Below are 13,788 nucleotides of genomic sequence, written 5' to 3'. Positions count from 1 at the left end.
GGTTGAAGTACTCTCATCAGCATCCAATGATAACTAGTAGAAACTAAGGCAAAGCACTTATAATATTATTTTACCGAGTATCAGCTGGAAAAAAGATGTGCCTGAAGTTCCGAACGTTCAAGTGAACGAATTAGCTACAAAACAAAAACAACTTATCTTGTGTATCAAAATATAATATGCATCATAGTGAGATAAGGGTACACTTTTAGAGGGTGCAAATGTTATTTCTAACTCAAAAAATAGTCACCCCTAAAACCCACCCTTATAATTCCAAGTCGATTTTCTTCCACCCCACAGTGATTGAAAATTCTAAAAAAATTCATGCTAGTATATTTATAGATCCTACATACGATGGTAATATTTTCAACTTGCGGACTCACCCCTAAAACTTACCCTTAAAATTCAAAGTCGATTTTCTACCATACCACAGTGATTGAAAATTCTAAAAAAATTCATGCTAGTATACTTATAGATCCTACATACGATGGTCATATTTTCAACTTGCGGACTCACCCCTAAAACTTACCCTTAAAATTCAAAGTCGATTTTCTCCCACACCACAGTGATTGAAAATTCTAAAAAAATTCATGCTAGTATACTTATAGATCCTACATACGATGGTAATATTTTCAACTTGCGGACTCACCCCTAAAACTTACCCTTAAAATTCAAAGTCGATTTTCTCCCACACCACAGTGATTGAAAATTGGTGGGTTTTAGGGGTGAGTCCGCAAGTTGAAAATATTACCATCGTATGTAGGATCTATAAGTATACTAGCATGAATTTTTTTAGAATTTTCAATCACTGTGTTGTGGGAGAAAATCGACTTTGAATTTTAAGGGTGGGTTTTAGGGGTGAGTCCGCAAGTTGAAAATATTACCATCGTATGTAGGATCTATAAGTATACTAGCATGAATTTTTTTAGAATTTTCAATCACTGTGGTATGGTAGAAAATCGACTTTGAATTTTAAGGGTAAGTTTTAGGGGTGAGTCCGCAAGTTGAAAATATTACCATCGTATGTAGGATCTTAAAATATACTAGCATGAATTTTTTTAGAATTTTCAATCACTGTGGTGTGGGAGAAAATCGACTTTGAATTTTAAGGGTAAGTTTTAGGGGTGAGTCCGCAAGTTGAAAATATTACCATCGTATGTAGGATCTATAAGTATACTAGCATGAATTTTTTTAGAATTTTCAATCACTGTGGTGTGGGAGAAAATCGACTTTGAATTTTAAGGGTAAGTTTTAGGGGTGAGTCCGCAAGTTGAAAATATTACCATCGTATGTAGGATCTATAAGTATACTAGCATGAATTTTTTTAGAATTTTCAATCACTGTGGTGTGGGAGAAAATCGACTTTGAATTTTAAGGGTAAGTTTTAGGGGTGAGTCCGCAAGTTGAAAATATGACCATCGTATGTAGGATCTATAAGTATACTAGCATGAATTTTTTTAGAATTTTCAATCACTGTGGTATGGTAGAAAATCGACTTTGAATTTTAAGGGTAAGTTTTAGGGGTGAGTCCGCAAGTTGAAAATATTACCATCGTATGTAGGATCTTAAAATATACTAGCATGAATTTTTTTAGAATTTTCAATCACTGTGGTGTGGGAGAAAATCGACTTTGAATTTTAAGGGTAAGTTTTAGGGGTGAGTCCGCAAGTTGAAAATATTACCATCGTATGTAGGATCTTAAAATATACTAGCATGAATTTTTTTAGAATTTTCAATCACTGTGGTGTGGGAGAAAATCGACTTTGAATTTTAAGGGTAAGTTTTAGGGGTGAGTCCGCAAGTTGAAAATATTACCATCGTATGTAGGATCTATAAGTATACTAGCATGAATTTTTTTAGAATTTTCAATCACTGTGGTGTGGGAGAAAATCGACTTTGAATTTTAAGGGTAAGTTTTAGGGGTGAGTCCGCAAGTTGAAAATATGACCATCGTATGTAGGATCTATAAGTATACTAGCATGAATTTTTTTAGAATTTTCAATCACTGTGGTATGGTAGAAAATCGACTTTGAATTTTAAGGGTAAGTTTTAGGGGTGAGTCCGCAAGTTGAAAATATTACCATCGTATGTAGGATCTTAAAATATACTAGCATGAATTTTTTTAGAATTTTCAATCACTGTGGTGTGGGAGAAAATCGACTTTGAATTTTAAGGGTAAGTTTTAGGGGTGAGTCCGCAAGTTGAAAATATTACCATCGTATGTAGGATCTTAAAATATACTAGCATGAATTTTTTTAGAATTTTCAATCACTGTGGTGTGGGAGAAAATCGACTTTGAATTTTAAGGGTAAGTTTTAGGGGTGAGTCCGCAAGTTGAAAATATTACCATCGTATGTAGGATCTATAAGTATACTAGCATGAATTTTTTTAGAATTTTCAATCACTGTGGTATGGTAGAAAATCGACTTTGAATTTTAAGGGTAAGTTTTAGGGGTGAGTCCGCAAGTTGAAAATATTACCATCGTATGTAGGATCTATAAATATACTAGCATGATTTTTTTTAGAATTTTCAATCACTGTGGGGTGGAAGAAAATCGACTTGGAATTATAAGGGTGGGTTTTAGGGGTGACTATTTTTTGAGTTAGAAATAACATTTGCACCCTCTAAAAGTGTACCCTTATCTCACTATGATGCATATTATATTTTGATACACAAGATAAGTTGTTTTTGTTTTGTAGCTAATTCGTTCACTTGAACGTTCGGAACTTCAGGCACATGAAAAAAGCTTATTAGATATTTACAATTTTCTGTACAAGAATATCCAAGTTAACATTCAGCTCCTATCTTACTTTTTTTATGAAATAAGGGGGCAAACGAACAAACGGGTCACCTGATGGAAAGCAACTTCCGTCGCCCATGGACACTCGCAGCATCAGAAGAGCTGCAGGTGCGTTGCCGGCCTTTTAAGAGGGAATAGGGTAATAGGGGAGGGCAGGGATGGGAAGGGAAGGGAATAGGGGAGGGTAGGGAAGGGAATAGGGTAGGGGATTGGGCCTCCGGTAAACTCACTCACTCGGCGAAACACAGCGCAAGCGCTGTTTCACGCCGGTTTTCTGTGAGAGCGTGGTATTTCTCCGGTGGAGCCGGCCCATTCGTGCCGAAGCATGGCTCTCCCACGTTTAAGTGCACGATTCACATGATCTTGACAAAAAAGTTTTTCTCTAAAAAATATAACCTTCACAAAGCAATAGCCGCAGAGAATTTTCGCAAAACAGTAAACAAATTACCTAGTATTGCGCTTTCTTTGTTAGAGGTCGTCCAGCCACCACGCCAAAGCATATCATAATATTTCTTTGTTCAAAATACAAGACGATTTTAGAAATGTACACGGATTCTTGGCACCACCGCTGCGGATTCGCAGAATCTCCGGAAAGTTGCTAAGGTCGTTGATAAAACATTTATTAAGGCCGCTGGTATATTTCGGTGGTGTTGCACCAGAAATCAGCAGCAACCTGCATCATAATACATCGCTAGCAACTTGCTTCTTATAAACAAGTCACGTTATTATCAAAAACGTTTCTTGGTTACAATTACTTACATTTAAATACACATTTAAATTAAATATAGGTGCGCTTAAAACAAAATTACGTAAGCATCTTATGGAGTGTAGATAATAAATAGACACCAAGTTTTATTATAATATTGGTTTAGTCTCATCGATAGTTACTAGCTAAAACATAGAAGGTTAAAATATAAGCTAATTGAAAGTTACATAAAACAGATAAAAATATTATATTACTTATACATGATACTCTTATATACTTACAGAATATAATATAATAGGTAGTATAGGTAGTTATAGTTGCATAATAATATTGTGTATAATCATGGAGTAATAAATTATATATATATTTTTTTTATATTTTTTTTTTATTATGTTTAGTCTTTGTTAATGTTGGCGTTGTTAGTGTAATATTGTAAAATATTGTAAGTAAAGTGTAAGTGAAAAGGTATAATATTGTTGGTAAAAAATCTTGTATGTTACTCTAAAAAAGATTGGTAAGTGTAAAATGAGCGCTTCTCGCCTTCAAACGTAAAAGTTTGGCGAGTTTATAGTTTGTAACAACACATAAAAAATTGTATTTTGTGAAATAAATAAAAAAAATAAAAAATAAAAAAAACATCTCATTAACTTTGCAAACTATGCAAAATTACCCCATGTCATATATATATATATTATAATATAGTTCTCTGAACTACGAATAATATAGTTTTTATTATTCGTAGTCTCTGAATCACTAGTACTATCTCGCAAGTTCTGGTTGGTATGACAAAACTTAGAGCTTCTAAATCTGAACGACCCAAGAGGCCTCATGAATGTTTGGAAAGAGAAATCAATAGTCGGTCACGTGGTTCACATCAAAGCCAAAGTACAACGTCGGTAAACAAACTTGTCGAGCTGGCTGTGCTTCTGGCGTCATTAGCAAGTAGCAACACACTATAAGATCCTAATTAGAGGTCCTTCAGCTTTACACCTGTCTAAAATCGGACTATTAATAGATCCTTTAAGGACATTGTAATTTCTTTACACCTGTCTCACTAAAGTTATGGAACGTTACATTTTTACAGCTTAATTTGACAGTGGCGTTGATTACGTTGAGCAGTGTGGTACGTAATCGCGGAAAACTTGGAGTTTTCTTAGCGTCGATGAACTTAATATTCTTTTGTTGAAGACAAATCTAAATCACAACACAGGTATGATTAATATGCGATATTGCGTAGGTGTCGTTGTAATTAGGATCGACAAACTAAGCCCACACACTCCAAAATGGTCGATGAGTTCAAAGACTAACTGCAGGAAAAAGGTTTAATGTGTCTTTTGAACTTTCCTTCGTTTAAATCACACTTGCTTCCCAAAGCAGATAGGGAACTCTGGAGTTTTTAAGAAAAAGGGGTTATTTCATACGTCTCTGGGCAAACAAAATGCACAGTGAGTACCATATTGCAAATAGTGCAAACCTCAGAATAGGTTTTTTACTCAACTCCCATAATAGTCATCACAGTCAAGCCTCTATTGGCTTATTATTATGGGAAAGTATTCATCCTTTCTTAAAACTTATAATCCCAAACGACTAATAAATATATATATATCTCTCTCTCTCTCTCTCTCTACTCTAAGAGACTCTACTAATAAATATAAAGATTGTACCACTACCTGTTGTTAAGAGTAACCTTTATTAATATCATGACTAAGATCAGCGCGGAAGCGATGTAAGGTGTAAATGTATAAATGCGGTCAACCAAGGCGTTGAGTCAGCTGAGGCCAGTTTATTTTATTCCAAAGATAATAAAGACGAGGTGGAAGACATTATAAATAGTCCCTTGTAAAGGCAACGAAATTGTACATCAAAACATTAAATTAACCGGTTTCTTAAGGTTTTTAAGAGCAATTTATAATATAACTAGATGACGCCCACAATTTTGTGCAGTCAATCGTTTATTGCAGGAAGCATACATTTTCCCGGGATAAAAAGTGTCTTATATCCTTTCTAGGGACTCAAACTACCTTTATATCAAATTTCATCAAAATCAATTCAGCGCTTTAAGCGTGAAGAGGTAACAGACAGACAGACTTTCGCATTTATAATATGTATGGATGATCAGCCTGTACTGTCATTACCAAACTGAGAAGCAGTTTTCAAAATCGGGAATCGAACTAACCCTCCAAGTTAACAGCCAAGCTCTAACCACTGAACAAGCATACAATACATAATCTGAGATCATCAGTATGATCGCAACTGCTATGTGTCAGCAGCTCGGGGTGGACGACCTCTTTGTTTTGCATCTGACGCAATTCGTATTTGCAATACATTTTTTGACGACGTTTTGTCAAAACGCTAATATATCATCAAACAGGCTGTTACCGAAACATACAGGCATACATGACTATGAAAGTCTGAGTGGTTGGAACCACAAAGTTTTCGAAACAGATGCTGGGGTTACTATTAGAATAATATTATAATGCACTAGATGATGCCTGCAACGCCGTTGCGCCAAATTTGGCTTGTCGTGTGGGAACCGTACATTTTTTCGGGATGAAAAGCATGCTATGTCCTTTCTCGGGATTCAAAGTATCTCCATGCCAAATTTCAGCAAAATCGGTTTAGCGGTTCGAGCGTGAAGAGGTAACAGACAGACAGACAGATAGACAGACAGACAGACACAGACAGACAGACGGACAGATAGACACACGTTCGTATTTATAATATTAGTATGGAAGTATGGATTAGTGAGAAAATTGGTGATAAATCCTCAACATTGGTCGTAGTTTATAAAACGAGGCACTAAAGTAAGATCCCTGAGCTTTTATAAAACAATTGAGAAAATTATTCCGCGAAAACTTTGCTATCGATACCTTTCACCACTTTTTCTAGTTTCTTTAGCCCTAATTCTACGTATCGATTGAAGCACCCTTCGTGCAAGAACCTAAGTGCACTCAGATCTAGCTTACACGTGTAGACTACTTCCTGAGCTGCAACTAAGTAGCAAGTATTTAGTGCTAGACTACAGCTGTACTACGTAGTATTCAGTCTACCAACATAGACGTACTAAGTACTACTACTATAATTTACTGAATGCTGCGTATTATATGAATTGCTTTTATTGTCTTTTCGATTTACGTCTTACATAATAGAAATAAAGAGCAAAGCTTAAACGTAGAAATATTTAGCACGAATGGGTCGGCTCGGCCAGATCAATATAAAACAACGCTCCTTGTTGCGTTTTGCTGTGTAAGTAAATTTATAAAACTCTTTTAGTGTAAGTAGTCCAAGACTGTCCCTTTATCAGGTCATCAGTTTGTTAGTAGATCTGTAAGTTATCCTTATTTTTGTCGTTAATCGGATAAACCCAGGCATATTTATTCATCATAAACAAATCTGCGCACAATCCTGAATCGTGCAGCTATCGATGATTCTGAGATCGACAAGACATAATATTGTGTGAAATGACACAGTGGAGTCGAGTATACAACCTATATTCTGGCTCTCAATAATATTTCTACAGTGAAATCATTTTTGCCAGAGATATAAACCTCATGTATGACATAATATCACATAGGGGACACTTAAGTTTTTTTTTTATTGTGGACGCGCAGCTAAGTTGCGGACTGCGGTTGATGAAGACAACATAAGTACCTATTACAAATCTTAAAACATTGCTTCATTCGTTTTTATCATATAAGATACAACCTTAAAAGACTGCTGTCTGCTACAGAACAGATGACACATACGAGTTGGTAAAACCATTTTGAGATATATATGTCCCTAAACGACCACTATAGAACAAGCTAAAGGTGCGGTTGGTAAAGAACTTAAGAATTCCAAGTGTCAGGACATTGCTATATTATCTAACGCGCAATGCGCATTGCCGAAACTCCGCGTCCTTGCCGCGGTCACCGGCGGTCAACGAACTGACGAAAATAAAAACTACGAATCTCAGCGCTCGTGATGTCACAAGCCTTGACCGAAGCATACATTTCTACGGAAAACTAGTTTTACGATTAAAGCTTTCGAGGAATCGCGTATGATCCACCAAACTTTAGGGGACGCAAAAAAAACTTATAAAAGACTCTCACATCGATTACGATGACGGTGGCCGGTTTCATTGAAACCAGGCCAGTTACGCAGGAGTTTTTATGTAGTGTACTGTGTAAAGTATGTGCGCAGTACACAAGGGCACTCTCTGTTCCTTTTACTCTCATAAGTCATAACCCAGTGTGACCGAAGACCGACGCGACTGTCGAGATATCAAGCGCAGGACCGGCTTTTTACGTGCCCTGTGCCCATCCGACGCATGGATCATCTTAACTTGTAAGGCAATCAGGTGATCAGCTTGCATTGTCCTAACCAAACTTGGAAACAGTGAAAACTTGTTTCCAACATGGTTGAGATCACAAGAATTATAGGACTAAGTACTACTACTACTAGTAATACTAGAGAATTTTATCGAGACTGAACTGTAACCATATATCGTCGGTTTGGATGAACAGGGTATTAACTCAAAATTTACGATTTTTCACCTAAAAATACAGTCCTACTTAAAATCACGCGATCTTTCTAACGAACGTGGTTGCATAACGATATGACGTCAAACTGGCGGGGGTGCGGGGTAGTATCTTCGTCTCTTTCGCGCTTTTGCACGTGTTGGTTTGAACAACACTGTCGTATTCAGTCTTACTCGCGGAGTTGTGATGAAAGGACGTCGTTCGTTTGTGATATACAGTTTTAACCTTGAAAAACGCAGTGTTCATTAAAAGGTAAGTTCTGTTTGAATATTACTGTTTTGTGAAATAGAGTAGTAATTTCAAGTTAATACCTTCTTACAATAAATTGTTGCATCTGGCTTGTAACAGGTGTTTCTAGTTTAAAGAACTAATTTGAGATACTTCCATGTTCACAAAAGTTTTTTTTTGTTTAGTGCAATTTTGTCTCGATGAAAAAGTATTTATCGTAAATAATATTATGTAAATTTAAAATAACGTGGATTTTTAGGGTTTGTTTTGGTTATGACTCTTTATTGTTTAGAAAAACTTAAAAAATAATAGTATTAAAACAAAAAAGTTTTATATTCAACATAATTTGTCGTGTATTTGTTTGAATTAATTATGAAAAGAACTCTTTTCCTCTTTTCTATAACTACCTAATTTTTTTATTTTACAGAATGATTTCGCAAAGAGTTACCTTAATCAGAAACGCTGTTAAAGATAATCCAAGAGAGGGAGAATCCGCATTAGTTTCTTATGATGAGACCGTGAATATTATGTCTACTCAAGGTATTACTTGTAAAGTGTAAATATATCTATATTATAAGTATCTATAAGTATTTCGTTTATGGATTATCAACACTATATTTGCTTGTTATAAATAGTGGTTTAATTTGCATCTATTTCCATTATTATTTGTAGCGACTAATCAAGAATGGTGCCCGATGATAGTCCTGAAGAACCAATAGCTTCATCTTCTACTTTCAATGACACATCTAACAACACAACAGGTAAAATTGTAGGCAATGTCTCCAAAAAGTTTTAATTATGTAGGTTAATTGTGTAGGCTTATGAAATTCATAATTTATGTTTTTTGTTAATTACTGATTATTCTTCCAGAAGCCAATCAATTAGAGGAGATTGACTCTGATTCGTCATCATTGTCCTCGGTCCATCAAGTCGAAAATTATGGTAAAGTTCTTGAAAGTACACAAAATCTGATAATTCTAGAAACAATGAACACTAAACAGTTAAATGCTTAAATATATATTTCTTCCAGAACCATGTTTTCCCGGAGTTAACTCGGATGATAGTCCGAGTAGATAGATTATAGATAGATAGAAAAAAAGAGAAAGACTTCCTCTAATCCTAGTCGAATTAAACTAAGACTAAATTTAACAAAGGTTAAAACTAAGAATTAAGAATAAAGTTATATAGTAATAAGTAAACCATAAAAATACTGATACTACTAAGAGCCAAAGACCCCAACGGTCTTTAGTGTGCTCAAAAGTGTAGCTAGTGATTTAAATTTGTTTATTTAAATACTAAGAATGATGTACACTAATAAAACACACTTTTCTTGCACTTTTTCCACTATATTAAGATATTATTATAACTTTTAACAAATAACACGACCGGTTTCGAAATTATTCATCATCAGGTGATGAATAATTTCGAAACCGGTCGTGTTATTTGTTAAAAGTTATAATAATATCTTAATATAGTGGAAAAAGTGCAAGAAAAGTGTGTTTTATTAGTGTACAACATGAATTTCCACCAAGAACCGACAGTACAATCAATTACATACTAAGAATGATGTTTAAACTATTTTTATGTGATTTTTTTTTTAAATAAATAAACGTTTAATAGTGAAATGTTTGTTTTCATTTTGTATTATTTTGAAAATTTATTCCTAATATTTGTGGAACATGGTAGTATTATGAATGCTCCTTAAACATAACTGAATGAATTAACAAATCATGAAAAAATAGGATGGCATAGCAAACTAAGCATGATGTTTAAATAATGTCTCAAAAAATAATCGAAAAGCCGATCGTAGACCCTCAAAATTACATTTTTATGAAAATAAAATTTTGTAGTTACTACTTTGGTTTAGAAGTATTTTTTGTGAAAAAAGGTATTATTATGGTCCTGCCTGCAGATTTTAATTTTTTTCTCAGAAATAGCAAAATTAACAAACTTGTGCAGTGAACAAAAACATTATCAATAAAGTAAGTTTACAAAATATAAAAGAGAGGTTAACCAATTATCAACGGAAATGGAAATATATTGATTTGAAAACTTAAAATCGCTCTCCTGAAAAATAGGCTTTTTTGAGTTAATACCCTGTTCATCCGGACCAGCGATATATCAAAGTTATAATGTGTATTGATTAGGCACAATGGGGTACACTTGTATTCAACTGTATTTAAAGGAGATGACCAGATGCCAGATAACTATGGTCTCATAGAAACCTGGAGGCTTGTGTTTCTCCAAAAGGGAGCAAAACGTGTGGAGTTGTGCATGTAACTTTACACTGCTGGGTTCTTAAAATTTGAATGAACATCTCTAATACAATAATTAAACTTAAATAATGTTTCAAGCAATAAAATCATTTAAAGGTTAATGAGTGTCATAAACAATTATGAAATAATTATTATGCTTATTGTAATATCTGTATGTAACTGATATAATTAAAAATAATGATTACATAGCATCTACTACACAGACCGTATGTACTACATAACAATGATAACTTTCCAGCGACATTATAGTACCCTGTATGGGTACCCTGTCTGTAACCACAACACAGATAAACAGACATAATAGTATTTTCAGTAGATACCTGCTTAAATTTTTTGGATTTGGAACCACAAAGGGTCCCATACATACTTATTGAATGATAAAAAGGATGTAGAAAATTAGTTGTGTGGATTTTGTATTCAATAGGAGGCAGATGATAATATTATCAATAAAGCTAGTTCAAGTGGGCAAAAAACTTTTATTATTCAAAATTGTAAATGAAAACTTCATTTAATTGCTACAGTTTATAGATAGAGAATAGAACAAAGGCAGTTAAATTTTATGATCAATAATTACACTAACATTGAATATTAAAAACTTACTACGCATTTCATGAAAATAAAGAAAAGTGTGTTGATTTATGTTTTCACTGCTGGTAGTAATTATTTAACACCTCCATCGTGGGTATCGCAGACACAATAGATTTTCAATTGTTATGCGGCAGCCGGCTGCCTCTTGGGGATTGATGGGTTAAGTACAAAATATGCATTTCCTAACTCTTTGTTGTCTAGTATTTTATATTTTTTATGTCCTATAATATTACACAATAAACACATTTAATGTTTATTATTATTCAATCATTTTTGATCACCATACTCATCTAGTTCACATATTAGGTGCTAATTTTTACAAGGGCACTGACCTACCACTGTATCTCCTATCTAGCGAGGATTTGAGAGCGAGGAGTAACTAAGAAAACCCTTTGATATATCTGAGGACTGGAGGAGGCAAAGGCTACCAGGAGGCTCTATCCAGGGAGCTTGATCAGATCCAGTTGTCAAACAAACGAGATTCAAATAAAATGACTATAAGCTTTAAAAAATGTTAATTTATTCAATAAGACATAAACCAATTACAGTAGGAACTGAGGACCGGACTAATTATTATTGTTGTTTGAATAATTTGGATATTTTAAAATCCCGAGAATCTAATGTATTCTATATTTTAAAATCCCGGATTAATAAAATAATTCGGATATTTTAAAATCCCGAGAATCTAATGTATTCTAAAAGAGGGTTTGGTGTGTATGAAAATTGTGTGTTTGTTATTTAAACACAGGAAATCAATGTTTAATAAGAAATTATTATAACCAAGGGTTGGATTAATGAAGTTTTTTACTGTATGTAGCTTTAACCGGAAACAATGTTGGTTTTATAAAAAGAGGAAAAAATTCAAATACTTTAGGGCCTTTGTGAGAAAATCATAAGGCTCAGCATAGTCACTATAGAAACGGTTTCTTTCTACGGGAGAATAGACAAAGTGACAAACTATGGAAATCCACCATTTTGACGATAAAATCTGTCAGTACAGTATGTCGATTCTTTCCCATTTCTACTGTTAATATGCTAAGCCTGCAGAAGAGTATTACAGGAGAACAAAATAAAGTTTTACATCTGTTAATTAAAGTAAGACCTAGTATTAGGCTCATAACAGCTGCTGTATGATTCACAGGTTATTTGTTGTGACAGCATCAGATACCTAACATCATTGTAAAGAAATTGTGTAACAAAGCCCTCTATTTTCAACTGCACATATCAAAATACATTGTTATAGTAATAACAATAAGTTATGAAAATTCTTTATATACACTCTTGACTATTTAAATGTAATTATTCTTATTCATAATAGTATAGAAAATTGTGTAAGTAGTTGTTTTGAGAGATCATGATTAAATACCAAAGGGGGTAATATTTAAATTAATATTATATACTTAAAAAACATATATAAATCAAAAACTTAAGGACTACCTTCATTTATACTCCAAAGAAAAATATTGAATATGTGGATCGTGTGGCAACTGGCAATGTACAGTTGCGAATTATTTTTACCATAATAATTAAATTAATTGTTAAAAAAAACCACGCGACACCGTGTGAACTAGTCTTATTGGAACACAATCAAATCGGGAAACCGCAAAATTTCTGTACCTACCTACTTTATTTTAACTGTAAATTATAACCGACGATACCGAGATAAGATAATATCGTTGGTTAAAGTTTAACTAAACTCAACAGAACCAGAATGTTAATAACCTTGTTATTTTCCTACTCGCGCTGAGTTTTTCTCGTAATTTTTTAACCTATTTTAGTAATTTATATAGCTTCTTTTCACTAGCATTCGTTCGTTCGAAACTGCATAATTAAAACGTTTATCACGCTCCGTTACCTTCAGCAACAGAACATTACAAAAAACCAAGTAAATGTAATGGAAAACTGCAAAATTACGGCTGTTTCATGTGCTGCAGAAATCACACTTTTCACAACACGTACGTAGATAATCACTTGTTTTTCCGACTAGAAACACAGTTCAGTTCGTTAATCACAATTTGCTACACAAGTATTTTGTTTTAAAATTATATTTCACAATGATTTTAAAGTTTTAACAATATTACACCAAGCGGCACTTTATCACAAACGCGAATTCAATTTGTTACTGACTTCGGATCGAATTGTACTTTGAGTCATCTACACGTCACACTGACATGACGACATGAAGTAATCGCGTGTGCGACTCGATAATATTTTGCTGTTTTTTTGCAATTAGGCTATCTAAGAGTTTAAAAATGTATCGTCATTTCGATATTGAATACAAAATTATTAAACTTCAATGCTATCTCGTAGTTTCGTGGAACAAGTTTTAGATTATATTTAGGTAATGCAGCGCCATCTATCATCTAGTAGCTGAACCAAAAACAAAACTTGCGGATAATCTAGTAAAACTTTTGGTCAACAGATGACACTACTTTCTTCTTTAATCAATGTTACATTGTAAAATTTCAACAAAGACGTTTTCATGCAAACAGTAAAAATAAACGAAAATCACTGCCTGGTAGTAACGTAGTATTCAGATCGTAATACGTAATATAATATAATATAGTAAAGAAACTCTGACTTTATAGCCTATTATAACTTTACCGGCTCAAACTCTACTGGGTCTAGCCTAGCCGTCTAGTAAGTACTCTACTTTGTGTACAGTAGAATTC

General features: G+C 33.9%; 1 protein-coding gene and 1 long non-coding RNA gene across 5 annotated transcripts in view; one reads left to right on the top strand and one right to left on the bottom strand.

The window, feature by feature from the left end:
* Positions 1-13,246, bottom strand: part of LOC121736456 (segmentation protein cap'n'collar-like) — a 127,502-nt gene extending 114,256 nt beyond the window's left edge. For 2 of the 3 annotated variants that reach the window (XR_006037019.1, XM_042127650.1), the window contains exon 1: positions 12,972-13,246. The gene's annotated coding sequence lies outside the window, so the exon portion shown is untranslated. The remainder of the gene's footprint in view (positions 1-12,971) is intronic. The other variant, XM_042127652.1, reaches the window with a different exon arrangement.
* LOC121736464 lies at positions 7,990-9,567 on the top strand. 2 transcript variants are annotated; one of them, XR_006037021.1, is made up of 5 exons: positions 7,990-8,276; positions 8,680-8,792; positions 8,925-9,013; positions 9,123-9,194; positions 9,283-9,567. It is a non-coding gene; the product is annotated as an uncharacterized LOC121736464 (long non-coding RNA). The 2 variants fall into 2 exon arrangements; XR_006037020.1 differs by having other exon boundaries at positions 9,123-9,567.
* Positions 13,247-13,788: the final 542 nt, after the last annotated feature.

The sequence above is a fragment of the Aricia agestis genome, chromosome 19, assembly GCF_905147365.1.
Source record: "Aricia agestis chromosome 19, ilAriAges1.1, whole genome shotgun sequence".
Taxonomy (NCBI): domain Eukaryota; kingdom Metazoa; phylum Arthropoda; class Insecta; order Lepidoptera; family Lycaenidae; genus Aricia; species Aricia agestis.
Note: the sequence above shows the minus strand (reverse complement) of the source record. Positions and strands in the feature narration are given on the sequence as shown.